At 36.8% G+C, this 19,715-nt stretch overlaps 1 protein-coding gene across 7 annotated transcripts in view; it reads right to left on the reverse strand.

Annotated features, from left to right (window-relative positions):
* Nucleotides 1–19,715, reverse strand: part of CDH18 (cadherin 18) — a 1,278,664-nt gene that overhangs the window by 725,842 nt on the left and 533,107 nt on the right. Inside the window, exon 1 of one of the 7 annotated variants that reach the window (XM_086362512.1) lies at nt 6,453–6,776. The exons of the other annotated variants lie outside the window; for them this stretch is intronic. The gene's annotated coding sequence lies outside the window, so the exon portion shown is untranslated. Of the gene's footprint in view, nt 1–6,452; nt 6,777–19,715 lie in introns of those variants that run through there. 7 annotated transcript variants of the gene reach the window in all.

Consider the following 19,715-nt stretch of genomic DNA (forward strand, 5'->3'; position numbering starts at 1 on the left):
CAGAAATAAACACACAGATGTAGAGAACAAATATATGAACACCAAGGGGGGAAATGGAGATGGGATGAATTGAGAGAGTGGGACTGACATGCATACACTGCTGTGCATGGAAGAAAGATAACTAGAGAAGAGCCTGCTGTGTGCAGAGAACTCAACTCAGTACTGTGTGGTGACCTTGATGAGAGGGATTCACTTCACTGTACAGAAGAAACTAGCAAAAAGTGGTAAACAATTTATGCCCCAACAAATAAAAAATAAATTAAGAACTGAGTTGATTATTTAATGATAGGCTGGAAATGATAGAAGAATAGAGAACTGGAAAATAGTTCAATAGGAAATACGCAGGTTGGAAAAATAGTAAACATATTGAAAAGAGTGATTTGAGAAGGAGATCTAATATAAGTTATTGGTATTCAAGAAGCAGGGAAAAAGAATGGAAAAAAAAAGTAAATAAGAGAAAAAGGCCTAAAATTCCCCAAATTGTTAAAAAATATTAAGGAAGGTAAGTACTCAGAAAACCACACCCAGGCCTACCATATATATTTCTTCAAAGGAATAAAAGGCTATGAAAAAGTACTGGAACAACAGATAAAAAATGTCTTTAAATTGTGGAAAGAAAATAACTGCCAACTTATGCTTTCATTCCCAGCTACATTGTTTTTAATTGTGAAATATAGCTGGGAATGAAAGCATAAGTTGGCAGTTACTCTCTTTCTGCAATTTAAAGACATTTTTGATCTGTTGTTCCAGTACTTTTTCATAGTCTTTTATTCCTTTGAAGAAATATATATAATAGGCCTGGGTGTGGTTTTCTGAGTACTTACCTTCCTTAATATCTTTTACAATTTGGGGAACTTTACTTTAGGGCTTTTTCTTTTACTTTTTTTTTTTTTCAATCTCTCTCCCTGCTTCTTGAATACCAATAACTGATATTAGATCTCTTTCTCAAATCACTCTTTTCAATATGTTTCCTATTTTTACTCTTTTTCAACCTGCACATTTCCTATTGAACTATTTTCCAGTTCTCTATTCTTCTATCATTTCCAGTCTGCATTAAATAATCAACTCAGTTCTTAATTTTTTTAAAATTTTATTTGTTGGGGCATAAATTGTTTACCACTTTTTGCTAGTTTCTTCTGTACAGTGAAGTGAATCTCTCCCATACACATATAGATAAATAAATGAATAGGAAAGAAAAATAAATGCATGTGAAAATGTATATAAATTTTAATTTTATAAAAATTAAAATAATATATATATATAAATTTAACATAGTATTAAAAGGCATAGAAATGTTATATAGAAATACATTGTTTTAAGACATCAGCATATTCTTGAGAATGGTATTCACATTAACCCAAAGAAGTCAATTACACATTTGGTATCTCTGAGTTAATTAACAGTGCTAGAAAAAAATAGTTACATTTTATTAAAAAGAATCTATAACTAAAATACTAAAAGAAGAGGCAATATACTTCTAAAGAAGGCAAAAATGAAAGAAAATGTTACATAAAATAATAAAACAAATGGAGAAGGTTCAGTTCGGTTCAGTCGCTCAGTCCTGTCCGACTCTTTGCGACCCCATGAATCGCAACACGCTAGGCCTCCCTGTCCATCACCAACTCCCGGAGTTCACTCAAATTCATGTCCACCAAAGGGTATAATAAAACACATAAATCCAAATAGCAATGATTTATCTTACAGGTGAATGGCACATATCCATTTGTTAAAGACAAAATTTATCAAAATAGATGAAAATAAAAGTCAACTGCACATTGCTTACAAAGTTTGCTTTAAGAAAATGAAAGCTACTGCATAGTATAAATGGTGATTCTTTGTCATTCATATATTTGACACACAGATTCCCAAGTAAATGTGTATTTTCAATAGTATATTTGGTCTTACAAGCATTTTAAAAACTCAAAGACATATCTATATTCCTGAAGGATTCCTCAGTCTTAATTTGTAGAGTTTTATCTACTTCTTGATTACACATGAACTATTTCTCCTAGATTTTCTTGCCACATTTTAAGTTTTGAGTGTAAATCTTCAAACTTCATCTAGATCAAAAGTCAATTTCGCTGTCCAATTGCTGCTGCTGCTGCTAAGTTGCTTCAGTCGTGTCCGACTCTGTGCGACCCCATAGACAGCAGCCCACCAGGCTCCCCCGCCCCTGGGATTCTCCAGGCAAGAACACTGGAGTGGGTTGCCATTTCCTTCTCCAATGCATGAAAGTGAAAAGTGAAAGTGAAGTCGCTCAGTCATGTCCGACTCTTCGCGACCCCATGGAGTGCAGCCTACCAGGCTCCTCCATCCATGGGATTTTTCAGGCAAGAGTACTGGAGTGGGGTGCCATTGTTCAATTGCACACACACACACAAAACAAAAATGGCTGAAAAAAAAGACTTTCAACTTACATACAATTACAATATACATATTGTAATCAATTTGGGGATGTTTTATTTTGTTCCACTGCTTTACTTGTATGTTCTATGTCAATAAAGAACTGCTTAAGATGGATTTGTATTATGCTCCAATGACTAATAAAATAATAATCCTGAGTTACTCTGTAATTTGCCATTTATACCACACAGGCTTTATGGTTTTTTACATACCTATTCTTACATATACTTAAAATTGTTTTATCTGAAGACACAAACTACTGTTGTAATTTTATTGAAAATACATTCAGTTTATATATTAATTTTAGAGAAACAGGCATTTATGATAGTAAGCTTCATATTTTCTGATACTGTACAGTTACTTTTCACTTCTTCTGACCTAGTTTTATCTTTCCATTACACTACACAATTTCTTTATGTAGGTTCTTTATGTAGGTACTAACTTGTTAACTGTAATTCTATTTTATTTCTGCATTAAAGGGAATATTTCCCATTTTCATCTCTAAGGAAAGTTAGAGGAGGTAAAAATGTGATTTTTAACAAAGTTTACTCATTTAATTTTTCTATACTTCCAAAAAGGTTTTATTGGATATGCATGATAAATCATATCTTCTACCAAAATAAATCATTTTATCCCTTATTTTTTAAAAATTTTTAAAATTTTATTATTCCAATTAGTAGAACTTCAAAAAATGTGCTACTCAGTGATGAGAACAACAGGTAGCCTTTTATATGGTTTCTTATTTTAACTGTAATGGTTTTAACATTTAAGGCTACTTAGTTAAGAATATAATGTATATTTCTTGCATAAAACAGAGATTCCTGTTATACTCAGCCACAAACACCACATATGACTTAGAAAAATGACCCTTTTAATTCTTAAAATTATTAACCACAGATATTAAGGTGGGCCAATATTATTTTCCTATCTTTCAACTCTAAAATTCTATCATATATCCACTCTCTTTCCAAATTAGAGAATATCCTATGGAATGCCTAGAGTGAGACAATAACTTCAAAGAAAAGGGGAAAATAATTTATATTTTGTGGATAATATTAAATCTCATCAACTATTTAGAGTGAAACATAAAATGCAAATCAACATTTAGACACTTGGAAAGACATTAATATTTTGCTAAAGTTTTCAGTCTTTATCCAGATGTTTGGCAGCACATAAGGAAAACAAAACACTCTGTGAATAAGCATAATTTCAATTACATCAAAATGCCATTTTCCCACTGATTTCCAATTTTCTTTTTAAGAGAGGATATAATCATAGGTTGGGTGATTGTAGAGATTAACAATCCTCGTTTCTAAGAACACACCACTATAGTTCCTTCATTAGGCATTCTGATGCCTATGCTATTGTAACAAAAACGGAATTAAGCAGCAGTGAAATTTTTCCTGTTTTGTTCTTGTTGCTACAGTTATTTTGACATGAACCAAACTAAAGACAATGGTCTACTGAGGACTTATTAACTCTTGAAAAGAGTAATTCTTTTAAAAGTTATTTTGTTTTCTGGAGAAAAAAATACTATCACCCATTTTTAATATTTTTTATTCTCATGTAAATATTATACTTATCCAGCTGGGTGTATCAACAGTTTTACTTTAACAATATTTTTCTAGTATCAGGGCAAATTATGACCCACTGGGTAACATCCAGTTTTAGTCATTAATTTCTAATTAAAGTAATAATTATTATACATCAAATACTGATAAAGTCTTCATAAAAGTATTAAAAGAGGTTACTTTGTATGTATTAGGCAAATTTTTTTTGTTTTCTGACTAAAAATTTTCTCTCTAATTTTGGAATATGTGGAGGAAATATTGGACTCTTCAGATGTACTTCTCAATAAAGAAAAATTTTTTCCAAGAAAAGAGAATCTTAAGTAGGTTTGCAGTTTGGATATAATTTTGAAATTTTGTCTGTTCTTGTAATCCCAAATATTAGTGTAACTTTTTATTTTATAATTTGTTTCCCTGGATAGTATTTCAGTGATTTTACTCAAGTAAGAAACATATATTCAGTTCCAATTACAATAAATTCTGCCATTAAATTCTAAATTCAATTAGGACCACCTGGCTATATCTAGATTTTCCCTCTGATTATTTTGTTATCATATATAAAGAAAAGAAAAAGACTTTGGTAAAAAGAAAAAAGAAAAACAAAAATTTTCTCATGTGTTATGTGATGAGTTTTGCTTAGGTGTTTATGTCAGAAATTATCTCATAGCATCTAAAATTAGTTATAATTGCTGTATATTTGGCCTCCATTTTCTGATCCTCTTTCCCCAGGTCTATTTGCTCTCCAGCTTTCAAAGGTACTTAATATCTTAATGTGCTTCATGACACACCCCCGCTAATACTTGCTTGGAAATGTCATTTACTTATTAATATGAATTTTGTATTATACTTTCATATATTTAGAAATAATTACCTACCTAATTATAATTCTAATTGAGGGGAGTAAATATATATTATAATATGATTATGGCTTTTATATAAATTGAGTTTTTTTTTGCCTGTCACAGTAGAGGTGCATTAAAGACTAAAATTGCAGACTGCTGCAAACACTAGAATTGTTGACCAGATGATTCAGGAAGGATTCACCAGACACTCGTTTTGTGGAATGTGAAAGCTACTCTAATTTAGTAAATTTTTTGCTAGTTTACAAACCTTCCAGAGCACCAACGGATTACACATTTTAAAAAGGAATGTTTACCAATACATCTGGGGGTCTGCAACAGGGCAACTTGAAGAAGATGTAAGAGATTCAGCTATTTCCATCTGCTATTTCTTTCTTCCTGCTAACATTGCACTAGAGTCCATACAGCATCAAACCAGGAACATCATTAACTGAAACCATGGAAATACAGGTGATACTGACTGTTTCTAAGTGGGGAATTTAACCATAAAACCAAGACTGAGAAGTTTCCACAGTTTGATTGGCCCCTGGTATATAGACTCAGCTGCAAGGCCAGCTCTACTTTACGACACAAATCAGAGTCCTTGGTGGACAGACTATGAGCCAATATGATGGGAGAAGAGCTGATCATCAAAACAGGTGAACTTCCATTTTGTATTGCTAACATTTTATATCAACATCTTAAATGCAGAAAAATAGAAGCTGTTAAAATCAAAAACAAATGGAGACCAGACATGAAAATTCCCTAAGCAAGCTAAAACCAGTTTAGTCATACAAGCAAAGCTAAATTCAGTTTACTTCACAAACCTAATTTGAACAGGGTAATTTCTTGTTCATGCCTCTGGAAATCAAGCAAAATCTAAACTATTGCCAAAATTGATATGAACTAACCATTAACCAATTCCCTATCATTTGAGAAAATTCTAGTATTATAAACAACCATTGAAGAACATGACCTTCCCATGGTATAAACTGCTCTAAAACAATATGAAGTGAAGTGTTAGGTGCTCAGTCGCGTCCAACTCTTTGTGACCCCATGGACAGTAGCCTGCCAGACTCCCCTCTCCATGGGATCTCCAGGAAAGAATACTGAAGTGGGTTTGCCGTTTCCTTCACCAGAAGATCTTGCAGACTCAGGGATCGAACCCAGGTCTCCAGCAATGCAGGTAGATTCTTTACCATTTGAGCCACCTTGGAATCCCTACTTGAACTTTATTGGTTTGAGCACTCCCTGTTTACAAACTGTATTTTTGGTTTGTGTACAATACATAGTACTAATTTCTACTTCAGTAAATCATCGGTTTTACTTGTCCTTTTTGAAATTTTGATACCGTAAATACTGAAACTGTGCAGAAATTTTCTCCAGGTATTATCTGTAGTGTGTGAGAGAGAGACAAAGTTCCTAACTGAGCTGGGCATGAGAAATGTACCTGTGGCAATAACAGAAGATATTGAATCTGTGTTCTGTTCCTCCCTAAACCTTCCATGTGCCATGATTCCCACGTCCATACCTTCTTCCCTAGCTTCTAAAGAAGTTTCTCAGCAAACTCAATGGATGACTTTGGCAAAGATAATGGTGTCACACCCCAACTGGAGATGACAACAAGAAATTCAGTGCCTACCAGGAGTTGGATGAAGATGTGCTGAGCCGAGTGCCGAAGAGCCAGGAATTCCCGCAAGTTAGAAGCTGCGTCAGACTCACGCGAGAACAGGATTGAGATTTCCATAAGCACCTGGGTCTAATGGAGGTTGAGGCTTCCTCTCCAAACCCTCTTTATTCCTTTCACTCACTCTCAGCTTCAGAAGCCAATTTGTGGCTATTCAGAAACTAATGAACCCAAAGGTAGAATGAATAAGAGTAGAAGGAGAAGCCATTGGGAAGGCAGTAAAAATGGGGCCGGGTTTGTGAAAACTTCTTTAAATTAGTTGAAAGAAAGAATTATATTGTAAATCACCTGTGACTAGAAAAATAAGAGACAAAATTAATTAAGCCTCCTTGCAAAGAACGTTTTTGCATAGTAAGTTGTTTGGTCTTCTGTTCTAGATGAAAGAAAAACATAATATCCTGCATGTGCTTAAAACTGTCTCAACCAGACTGTTACAAAGTAATATTTTCAGGCAAATTCCTACCCAAACTGACCTTTCTGGGAATTCAGTGCCTTAGAAAATATCTTTGAACACACCTCATGCCTATTTTGCTGTATCATGTGTCCATTCAGTACAGACAAGAATTCTTTCTAACAGCCCCTGTCAAATTGTCCGCTTTTAAGCAATGTTCTGAAACATGTCTATCCTTTTAGTCATCTCTGTTTTTGAAATAGCTGATTACAGTGCTCTTCAAACTGACAATTTGCTTGAAATGCTTTCAAATATCCTCTTGAAAAAGAAATCAGACTCATATATCATTGGCCAAAAGGATTTATAAAAGCAACCCTTGTGACTGCATTTTGAAAAGATGAGTGATAATACTTTCAACTGAGATATTTTTTGGAAAAATATACAGTTCCTATACTTAGATACAGAATTTTCATGGCTACTGTAGCAACCAAAAGAACTGAGAGAAAGACAACTCAGAAAAATAAATGTTAGGCATAATTAAATATTACCTTAGAAAAGGAATCAAGTTGAGTAAAGCTACTTCAGGTCAGAAGGGGTCCAGTATGCTCTTGGTCAAGTGCAGAGGACAACTATGAATAGCTCCGGAAAGAATGAAGCACTTGGACAAAAAATGTAAATAGCACTCAGTTGAAGATGAAAGTGAAGTCCGATGCTGTAAAGAACAAAATTGCATAGGAACTTGTAATGTTAGGTCTATGAATAGAGGTGAATTGGATGAGGGCAAGCAGGAGATGACACCAGTGAACATCGACATTTTAGAAATCAGTGAACTAAAAGGGATGGGAATGGGCAAATTTAATTCAGACGACCATTACATTTACCGCTGTGGGCAAGAATCCCTTAGAAGAAATGGAGTAGCCCTTACAGTCATCAAAAGAGTCCAAAATGCAGTATTTAGGTGCAAACTTTAAAACGAGAAAATGATCTCTTTATTTCCAGGGCAAGCCATTTAACATCACAGTAATCCAAGTTGATGCCCAACCACTGAGGCTGAAGGAGATGAAGTTGAATGGTTCTATGAAGACATACCACAATTTCTAGAACTAACACCAAAATAAAGATGTCCTTTTCATCATAGGGGTCTGAAATGCAAAAGTAGGAAGACAAAGATACCTGGAGTAATAGGCAAGTTTGGTCTTGGAATACAAAATAAAGTAACATAAAGGCTAACAGAGTTTTGCTAAGAGAACACACTGGTCATAGCAAACACCCTCTTCCAACAGTACAAGAGATGTCTCTACACAGGGGCATCATCATGTGGTTAATACCAAAATCAGATTGATTATATTCTTTTCAGCCAAAGGTAGAAAAGCTCTATACAGTCAGCAAAAACAAAATCAGGAGCTGACCGTGGTTCAGATTATGGACTCCTTATTGCAAAATTCAGACTTAAATTGAAAGAAGTAGGCCATTTTAATTGAAAACTGCTAGACCATTCAGGTATGACCTAAATCAAATCCCTTATGATTATACTGTGGAAGTGACAAATAGATTCAAGGGATTAGATTGGACAGACAGAATGGCTGAAGAACTATGGATGGAGGTTCCTAAGATTGTAAGGAGGCGATGACCAAAACCATCCCAAAGAAAAAAAGATACAAGAAGGCAGAGTGGTTCTCTGAGGAGGCTTTACAAATAGCTGAGAAATGAAGAGATACAAAAGGCAAGGGGAAAAGGGAAAGATATATCCAACTTAATGCAGAGTGCTAGAGAATAGCAAGGAGAGATAAGAATGGCTTCTTAAATGAACAATGCAAAGAAATGCAGGAAAACAGAGAGTGGAAAAGACTAGAGATCCCTTCAAGAAAATTGGGGATATCAAGGGAACATTTCATGCAAGCATGGGCTCAATAAAGGACAGAAAATGTAAGGTCCTAACAGAGGCAGAAGAGATTAATAAGAGATATACCGAACTGTACAAAAAAGGTCTTATTGACTGGGATAAACACAATGATGTGGTTTCTCCCCTAGAACCAGACATCCTGGAGTGTTAAGTGGGTCTTAGGAAGCATTACTATGAACAACTCTTGTGTTGGTGTTGGAATTCCTGCTGAACAATTTAAAATCCTAAAAGGTGTTGCTGTTAAAGTTCTTCACTCAGTGAGCAAATTTGAAAAACTTAGCAGTGGCCACAGGACTGGAAAAGATAAGTTTTCATTCCAATCCCAAAGAAAGGCAATGGTAAAGAACGTTCAAACTACCATACAATGTGCTATTTAGGTTTGTCATAGCTTTTCTTCCAAAGATCAAGCATCTTTTAATTTCATGGATATGGTCACCATCCAGTGATCTTGGACTCCAAGAAAATAATATCTGCTACTATTTCCATTTTTTCCCTATCTATTTGCCATGAAGTGATGGGACCGGATGCCATGATCTTATTTTTTTGAATTTGAGTTTTAAGCCAGCTTTTTCACTCTCCTCTTTCACCTTCATTAAGAAGCTCTTGAGTTCCTCTTTGCTTTATGCCATTAGGGTGGTATCATCTGCATATCTCAGGTTGTTGATATTTCTCCTGGCAATCTTGATTTCAGCTTGTGATTCATCCAGCTCAGCATTTTGCATGATGTACTTTGCATATAAATTAAACAGGCAGAGTAACAATATACAGCTTTGATGTACCCTTTTCCCAATTTTGAACCAGTCTGTAGTTACGTGTTCAGTTCTAATTGTTGCTTCTGGACCTGTATACAGGTTTCTCAGGAGGCAGGTAATGTGGTCTGGTATTCCCATAGCTTTCAAAATTTTCTACTTTTCCACAGTTGTATTCCACACAGTCAAAGGCGTTAAGTGTAGTCAATGATGCAGAAGTAGATGTTTTTCTGGAATTCTCTTGCTTTTTCAGTGATCCAAGGGATGTTGGCACTTTGATCTCTGGTTCCTCCACATTTTCTAAACCCGACGTGTACATCTGAAAGTTCTGGGTCCATGTACTGTTGAAGCCTAGCTTGAAGTATTTTGAGCATTACCTTGCTAGTATGTAAAATGCAATTATATGGTAGTATGAAGATTCTTTGGCATTGCCCTTCTTTGAGATTGAAATGAAATCTGAACTTTTCCAGTCCTGTGACCACTGCTGAGTTTTCTAAATTTGCTGGCATATTGAGTGCAACAGTTTAACGACATCATCTTTTAGGATTTGAAATAGCTCAGCTGGAATCCCAACACCTCTACTAGCTTTGTTCCTAGTAATGTTTCCTAAAGCCCACTTGACTTCACACTCCAGAATGTCTGGCTCTAGGTGAGTCACCACACCACTGTAGCTATCCCAGTCATAAAGACTTTTTTGTAATTTACTTCTGTGTATTTTTGCCACCTCTTCTTAATGTTTTCTTCCAGAGTTAGGTCTTTGTATTTTCTTTTATTGGGCCCGTTTTTGCAAGAAATGTTCCCTTGGTATCTCCAATTTTCTTTTAGAGAGCTCTTGTCTTTCCTATTCTAGTGTTTCTTCTGTTTCTTTGCATTTCTCACCACAAAGAGTTCTTATTTCTCCTTGCTAGTTTTTGGAATTCTGCATTCAGTTGGGTATGTACTTCCCTTTATCCTTTGCTTTTGGCTTCTCTTACTTTCTCAGCTATTTGTATGGCCTCCCCAGACAACCATTTTCCCTTCTTGCATTTCTTTTTATTTAGGATGATTTTTGTCATCACCTCTTGTACAGTGTTATGAGCCTCTGTCCATAGTTATTCAGGAACTCTGTCTATTCATGGCAAATAGAAGGGGAATAAGAGAAAACAGTGGCAGATTTTATTTTCTTGGGCTCCAAAATCACTGCAGACAGTGCAGCCATGAAATTAAAAGATGCCTGCTGCTTAGAAGGAAAAATATGTCATACCTAGACAGAGTATTAAAAAGCAGAGATATCACTTTGGCAACAGGTCCACATTGCCAAATTTATGGTTCCAGTAGTCATGTATGGATGTGAGAATTGGATCATAAAGAGAGCTGAGTGCCAAATAATTGGTGCTTTCAAATTGTGGTCCTAGAGAAGACTCTTGAGAGTCCCTTGGACAGCAAGGAGATGAAACCATCAATCCTAAAGAAAATCAACCCTGAATATTCATTGGAAGGACTAATACTGAAGGTGAATTTGGCCAACTGATATAAAGAGCTGACTCACTGGAAAAGACCCTGATGCTTGGAAAAATTGATGGCATAAGACAAAGGGGCAACAGAGGATGAGATGTTTAGATAGCATCACTGACTCAGTGGATATGGATTTGATCAAACTCCTCCGGGAGATAGTGGAGGGCAGAGGATCCTGGCATGTTGCAGTCCATGAGGTCGCCAACAGTTGAACATGAATTAGCGTCTAAACAATTAAAACAACCTCTGTTTTTCTGCCTGAACTCTCAGTTTGCCATCTTTCTTCTCTCTGTTCTTTGTTTCCAGATAAATATTTATAACCCTGGGGGCAAAATAGAATCTCCTGGCTTACCCTGAAATAGATAACACTCTTTTCTCACTCTCAGACCCTAAGACTCAATTCGGTCTCAGCTGAAACCTCAGGCTTGGCTATTTTTAGATACAATTCATATATGTACATACAGTTAAATCTGTAAGTAACACACACACACACATATATATACATATATATATATATAGTTATTTAATATATGGATTTCCCAGGTGGTACAGTGGTGAATAATCTGCCTACCAATGCCTGAAACACATATTTGATCCCTGAGATGGTAAAATCCTCTGGAGTAGAAGATGACAACTCACTTCAGTTGTGTCAGACACAACTGAATGACTGAACATGCACAGTATATTATATATATTTCCTAACATTTTATATACATATTTATGCTTTGTAAGTTATATGTACCCATTTTACATGAATATACAATGCATAGCCAGCAGGTTTGCTATCCTCATGCCTTAGCCATAATGACCTATATGGAACTTCCATGAAATCCATTTCCAGCATATATTGTTGAAATGAATAATTACACAGGTATACAACAATCACTTTTTTATGATTAGAAAAAGAATAGTAACTGAGACTAGTACTAAAAAACACTGAAGAGAGTGTAAGGGTGCAGCTTAGAAGTGAATATTCTTTGACTATAGTGTGTTAGTTGCTCAGTCATGTCTGACTCTTTGCGACCCCATGGACCATAGCACACCAGGCTCCTCTGTCCAGGCAAGAATACTGGAATGGGCTGCCATTCCCTTCTCTTTCCCACCCAGGGATCGAACCCATGTCTCCTGCATTGCAGGCAAATTATTTACCATCTGAGTCACCAGGGAAGCCTTTGACTCTAAAGAGTTCCTATTGTTAAATTCTCTGGGAGAGACATAATCACTATATTTAAAATAAATATATATTTTTTAAATTTGCAACTCCAGTAGGCACACTAGTAAGAACAACAAAGGTTTAAGTATGAAAAGCACCTAAATTGATAATGGCTTTACTTTTAAAACAATAGACTTAAATGTAGACACTCTCTGCCCAAAAGCAGTGAAGTGCGATGTGTGTTCCCATGGCTAACAGGCTGCCAGTCTTGGCAAATACCTGCTTGCCAGGTAGTTTTCATCCAAACCCTCTCAAGGTGGGCCCACTTGAGTCTGTATACTGCTTTTAAAGGCTAGTATGGATAAAGTTTTGAGTTTCTTTTCTTATCTGTTACTATGATAATTTAGGAAGCAGTTACCTTAGTCTTTTTTGGTTCTGCCTGTTTTTGCAAAACCAGATTGTGTTCTTAAAAGCTTAATTATTCACCTCTTTCTTTGTTCTTTTCCATCTTCAAAGAGGTTTTTGAATGATAAAGAAACTTTTTTTGAATTAAAAAAAAAAAGACTTTTGATTAAGTTGTTTTTATAGACACTCAGAAATACAAAGTTGATAGTCATTTGAAAACTAGACAATTGTATTAGAAGATGAAGAAACGTTTTAGTTTGTTTCAAAAGGGGAGCATAGTTTGCCACACCAAAATATGCTTCTTTGGCACAAGGCTTATTTTAGGTTGATTATTTTAAGAAAGAACAGATCCAGAAGAAGCTCTCAAAATTGAATAGAAGTTAACCTTTTGTAAGAGATATTCAGTCATGAGGAAAATCTTCGCTTATAAGGTTCCCTTCCCCTCCCCCCACCCCTCAAGAACCAGAACAAAAGGATGACTTAACACTAAAGAATCTTATCAATGAAGAAAGCAACTGATTTAAATCTGCATAAAAACCATAGCCTCCTTTATTCTGCTTTGACTGATAACCTCCTAAAACTGCATCCACTCTGCCCACTCTAAGATCTTTCTTGGTATTGAGCTTGTGGTGGTGGTTTAGCCTCTAAGTCACGTCCCACTTTTTGCAACCCCATGTACTGTAGCCTGCCAGCCTCTTCTGTCTGTGAGATATCCCACGTAAGACTACTGGAGTAGATTGTCATTTCCTTCTCCAGGCAATCTTCCTGAACCAGGGATCAAACCCATATCTCCTGCATTGGCAGGTGGATTCTTTACCACTGAGCCACTAAGGAAGCCCCATATTTAAAATAAAAGCTTAGGCAGTTTCAGGGAGGTACTCAGGTTTTCTGTGTCTCCCCTGTGTGTACAGGAGGTATAATGGTTATTAATATCGGTTGGTTTTTCTCCTATTAATATGCTTTTTATTTAGGGACAATATCAGCCAAGATATCTAGAAAGGCAGAGGGAAACATATTTTTTCTACCATATAGTTTTACATATGATTAGATAATGTAGATATTTAGGTTGCAATCACCCTAAGTGAGAAAGAGAGGGAGAGAAAGAACATGACAAACATATATGTTATGCTTCAACTTTTTGACTTTTTCCTTGTGGGATTACCATACAAATGCCTTTGGAAAACAAAAAAGAAAATGATGTATTTTCCATCACTGAGGCTGAGAATTGCCAGACTTTCATCTCCATGCAACCCACACTTGAATTCTTATTTACCAAAGCATATGATACATGTGGATACATGTACATGTGGATACCTATAGATAGAGGTTCTAATCAGAGCTTCTGAGACAAGAGGGAAGGGGACAGGGTACAGTCATTAAAAGAATGATATAGCTATTGAGGATAGGACAAATACTGATTAGAGCTAACTAGGCCCAAGATGGCAGAAGATTTGACTTTCTGTTGACCTTGAGTCTCATTATACACTCACTGTAATATATTAGCAAGCTAAGTGATGAACCCACAGGTGCCATGACAGTTCTGGAGCTGAACACAAAATGAAAACCAAAAAGGGCAGTAGCTGGATTCCTGGAAATCCCCACCTCTTTGCCTAAACAGTTGGGTAACCCTCCTACTTGTTAGACTATGAAATTACCCAGCCCATAAAAACTAACCACTCCCACACCCCCAAGGTCCTCTCACCTTCTGAGAAGGACACATTCTGTCTGTGGAGTGTGAATCTCTCTAAGTCAACTCACTTTACCAAGAATTTATTTTGAATTCCTTCTTGTGCAAAGCCAAGGACCCTCAACTGGCTGGTGGCCCTCCCAGGAACTCACTGGAGACCTGGAACATGACCATTCTCTCTCACCCCATCCTCTAACACTTCCACTTCACAAAGGCTACTAGATGATCACAATGTGTTTGTAGCCATTTAGCTGACATTTTGGTGATTATAGCTCAGGGGCTTCATGGCTCAGATGGTAAAAAAATCAGCTTGAATGCAGGAGATTGAGTTCAGTCTCTGGGTGGGGAAGATCCCCTGGAGAAGGGAATGTCAACTGACTCTAGTATTCTTGCCTGGAGAATTCCATGGGCAGAGGAGCCTGAAAGGCTACCACCCATGGGGTTGCAAAGAGTCAGACACGATTGAGTGATTAACATTTTCACTTTCACTTTGGTAATTATACTGAGGCAGGAGGCAGATGGGCCCCTCAAAGGATAAAGTAATTGGAGATTAATTCCCTATGGACCCAAACTCCAAGATGAGAATAGCTGGACAATTAAGGAAGGAGGCTGGGTTCTACCCAGACCACATATTTTTCATCCTCAAAGTCAGAAGACCTCCTTGACCACACATGTACAGAAAAGCTTGTGGGCCAAAGGGGGATCAATGTCAAGGGATGCTCTACTCAGATGCTTTTTTGGTAAAATCCATCTTGGCTAAGAGAGGCATGCCCACACATGGGAGGATCCTGAGATACCAAATATGGACTCTGAAGCAGGCAAATCAAAATGATTAGCTAAAGGAAACCCAGAAGAAATGTCCATAAAAGAAATGCAAACTGCCAGAGGGTATAACTCAGGGACTCTCCCTCTGTGTCTGCTCATGTACCTAACTACACTTATTGTATTATTTTTCTCTTAATAAATACTTGACTTGCTTCATTACTTTCCATCTTTGTGGAAGCTCTTTTCTGCAAAAGCCAAAGGCCAGGTCCCTTATCACTGACCCCTAGTCTAGTGGGTAGGATCTGGTGCTTTCACTGCCACAACCTGATCTCAGTCTCTGGGTGGGAACCCAAGCCCTGCTCAAGACTTTATAGGCTGAGGCCACTTGAGATCAGTACCATTGTAATTACACTTTTAAAAGGGAAAGTAATGGTCACTCATTTGTATCTGACTCTGAGAACCCATGGCTATAGCCCATCAGGTTTCTCTATCCATGGGATTTTCCAGGCAAGAATACTGGAGTGGGTTGCCATTTCCTTCTCCAGGGGATCTTCCTGACCCAGGGATTGAACCCAGGTCTCCTGCATTGCAGGCGGATTCTTTACTGTCTGAGCCACCAGTGAAACCCACACTTTTGAAAATATTAAATAGTTTTTCAAGGATTCCTTCAATGACCCTTAAGGATTTGGGCTTTGAATTTGAAAAATAAGACCGATTTCCTTTCGCTAATGCTTTTATCAACTTCATAAGCAATAAAGTGGAAGAATAATGAACAAGAACTGACAATCTGGAATATTGAAAATGCATTTATACTTTTGAAACTAAACAGGACCTTGTGGGGCCCTCCCAGGTACAAATATTTCCATGTCCCCATTTCTTTTTTGTAGGAAATGAGATTTATTCAACCGCCTAGAACTGTCCTGAGTAAAAAACGGCAGATCCAAACAGCTGCTAATCAGGAAAGTAAGGGAATGAAGAAACTGTGAAAGTGCTACACCCAATATGCCAGCAACTGTTGAAAACTCAGCAATGGCCACAGGAGTGAAAAAGGTCAGTTTTCATTCCAATCCCAAAGAAAGTCAATGCCAAACAATGCTCAAGCTACCACCCTATTGCACTCATCTCACACGCTAGTAAAGTAATGCTCAAGATTCTCCAAGCCAGGCTTCAACAATACATGAACTGTGAACTTCCAGATGTTCAAGCTGGTTTTAGAAAAGGCAGAGGAACCAGAGATCAAATTGCCAACATCCGCTGGATCATTGAAAAAGCAAGAGAGTTCCAGAGAAACATCTATTTCTGCTTTATTGACTATGCCAAAGCCTTTGACTGTGTGGATCACAACAAACTGTGGGGAATTCTTCAAGAGATGGGAATACCAGACCACCTGACTTGCCTCTTGAGAAATCTGTATGTGGGTCAGGAAGCAACAGTTAGAACTGGACACTGAACAGATTGGTTCCAAATAGGAAAAGGAGTACGTCAAGGCTGTATATTGTCACCATGCTTATTTAACTTATATGCAGAGTATATCATGTGAAATGCCAGGCCAGATGAAGCACAAACTGGAATCAAGATTGCCGGGAGAAATATCAATAACCTCAGATATGCAGATGACAGCACCCTTATGGCAGAAAGTGAAGAGGAACCAAAAAGCCTCTTGATGAAAATGAAAAAGGAGAGTGAAAAATTGGGCTTAAACCTCAACGATTCAGAAAACTAAGATCATGGCATCTGGTCCCATCACTACATGGGAAATAGGTGGGGAAACAGTGACAGACTTTATTTTGGGGGGCTCCAAAATCACTGAAGATAGTGACTGCAGCCATGAAATTAAATGATACTTAAATTAAAATGAAATTTTAAATAAATTAAATTTCATTAAATTAAATGAAATTAAAAGACTCTTCCTATTTGGAAGGAAAGGTATGACCAACCTAGACCGCATATTCCAAAGCAGAGATATTACTTTGCCAACAAAGGTCTGTCTAGTCAAGGGTATGGTTTTTCCAGTAGTTATGAATGGATGTGAGAGTTGAACTATAAAGAAAGCTGAGCACCAAAGAATTGACACTTTTGAAGTGTGGTGTTGGAGGACTTTTCAGAGTCCCTTGGACTCTAGGACATCCAACCAGTCCATCTTAAAGGAGATCAGTGAACATGAGATTAAAGAACACTTCCAATGCGTGTTCATTGTAAGGACTGATGTTGAACCTGAAACTCCAATACTTTTGACACCTGATGCGAAGAACTGACTCATTGGAAAAGACCCTGATGCTGGGTAATATTGAAGGCAGGAAGAGAAGGGGACAGCAAAGGATGAGATTGTTGGATGGCATCACCAACTCAATGGACATGAGTTTGAGTAAACTCCGGGAGTTGGTAATGAACTGGGAGGCCTGGCATGCTGCAGCTCATGGGATTGCAAAGAGTCGGACATGACTGAGTGACTGAACTGAACTGAGGACAAGATCAATTTCTCTTTACTATCAGAGCAGTAGGGATCATGGTTAATAGAATATCATAATTATTTCTTACTTTAAAGGAAAAGATGATTACTTGGGCTGCATGTACAGTTATTATCTACTACTGAGTTCTTTCTCTGAAAAGCAAAGAATTCAAATGGTGATTAGGGTCACAGAAATCACCTTAATGAAGGCAATATAGTTTACATAAATTTATACTTAAAACTTTAATAGATGGGCAAACTTTATTCCCTTTTATATTTGCTATGATTTTGACCAAACTGTATTTTTGCTTATATTGATATTCATTGACATGGTGGTATATCATCAAACACTGTCATATAATTAGCCAAATCTTGAAGAATTAATACTTCTTTACTTACAAGTTATAACTATAGTACATTAGTAAATACAAAAGTGTAATTGAATACTATTTTTAGCAGCTGTTGGAAAGGAAGAAATTTTCCTCTACTCTACTAAATTCTTCTGGTTGGTCTAAGAGCTAAACTGACTTGAGACAGATTACTAGGAGAAAATCAAAGGCTTAAAAACAGGTATACGTGGGAGAGACCCAGGGAGACTAACGTGTGTATATTAATTGCTCAGTTGTGTCCAACTCTTTGCAATCTCATGAATTCATATGATCTCATGTGGCCATTAGGCTCCTCTGTCAATGGAATTCTCCAGGCAAGAATACTGGATAGTCGGTTGTTCCCTTCCCCAGAGGATCTTTCCATTCCCTTCTCGAGGGGATCTTCCCCACCTAAGGATCAAATCTAGGTCTCCCACATTGCAAGCAGATTCTTTACCACCTGAGCTATCAGGGAAGCCCAGCCAACAGGAAGACTAAGTAACTCATTAAAGTGACTAACTCCCTTACCTTAAGTATAATCTTCAGCTAAATATGATGGAAAGTATAGGGGGATAGGGGTTTAGGACTTCAAAGAGGAGAGAAGCAATTGACACGATGGTAAACAAATAGTTGGTAAACAAATGTTTGCAGAGCCTGCAGAGACACAAACTGGACTCATCTCTATGTCCTGCTGAGTTTTCTTCACCACATTTACAGTCCAGATTCTTTGTAAGGAACTCTGGTGCTTGCTCTATTAAAGGAATATATTCTTCCAGGACGTTCCTGAGAAGGCCAAAGCATCTTCTTGAGCTTCTGAGTCTTGATTGTTTTCAGCTTGAAATAATCGGCATGCCAAAGAGACAGATTAGGGTGGCAAATTTTTCTATTCTACATAGTTAGTATTAAAGACAATAGGAGGATTCTTCATAATGCAAATTATTCGTATTCTCTCTCTCCCAGTACACACATACACATGTATATATCCTTTTTTGTTGGCTGAAATTTTGATGAGGTAAAATTATACCTGTGGGAAAATTTCAAACTGAATTGTGCTGCAGGTATTGCAAATATTATTTTTAGCCCAATTTGAAAATGTGCCCCTTGACTGAGAGTCCAATGTGATTAGAATCTTTCTATTGATTTATTTTTATTAAAATTCTCATGCCAAGAAAGCTGTGCTGGCTTAAAATGAGGCATAATATAGCCATTGGAGACTTGTTTCTTTCTTGTTCTTGGAGAACTTGTTCTTTTGTTCTTGCAGTAAAGGTGAATACACATGTTTCTAATATGCTAATGATATTTTAACAAATTTTTCATTTTAGTAAACAGTAATAGTTTTAAAGATTTTATTTCATTCTGGGAAATACTGAGTTGAGTTCACCGTATTGAAGCATTTAGGAGATAAAATGTTGTCATCTGTTTTCAGTGACAAGATGCCACTGTATTCCCATTTATTGAAAGAAAAATTATTATGCATCTTCTCCAATCTGAGACCCTTTTATTTTCAGCCACCAAACTAGCTATTTTTTTTTTTCTTAATTGGCTGTGCTATACTGCGTATGGGATCTTAGTTCCCTGACAAGGGATTGAACCCATGCCTCCTGCACTGGAAAACACAGTCTTAACAACTGGATCTCCAGGGAATTCCCTTTCTGCTGACATATTAGTCCTTAGTCTTTTTCTTTTTTTCTTTTTGTTCTCTGTTTAAAAAAAAAATGTGCTTTCAGTTTGCAACTTTACTGAAAGCATTTTGTATTCAAAACATGCAACATTCCTCTCCCCACCTCTGAAACAGAAACAACAAACCACTTCACACTTCAGTCTCTGGCAGAATGACTGCATTCTGATGCCAAG

The sequence above is a fragment of the Bos grunniens genome, chromosome 20, assembly GCF_055505025.1.
Source record: "Bos grunniens cultivar Pamir isolate PY7600 chromosome 20, Bosgru_T2T1.0, whole genome shotgun sequence".
Classification (NCBI taxonomy): domain Eukaryota; kingdom Metazoa; phylum Chordata; class Mammalia; order Artiodactyla; family Bovidae; genus Bos; species Bos grunniens.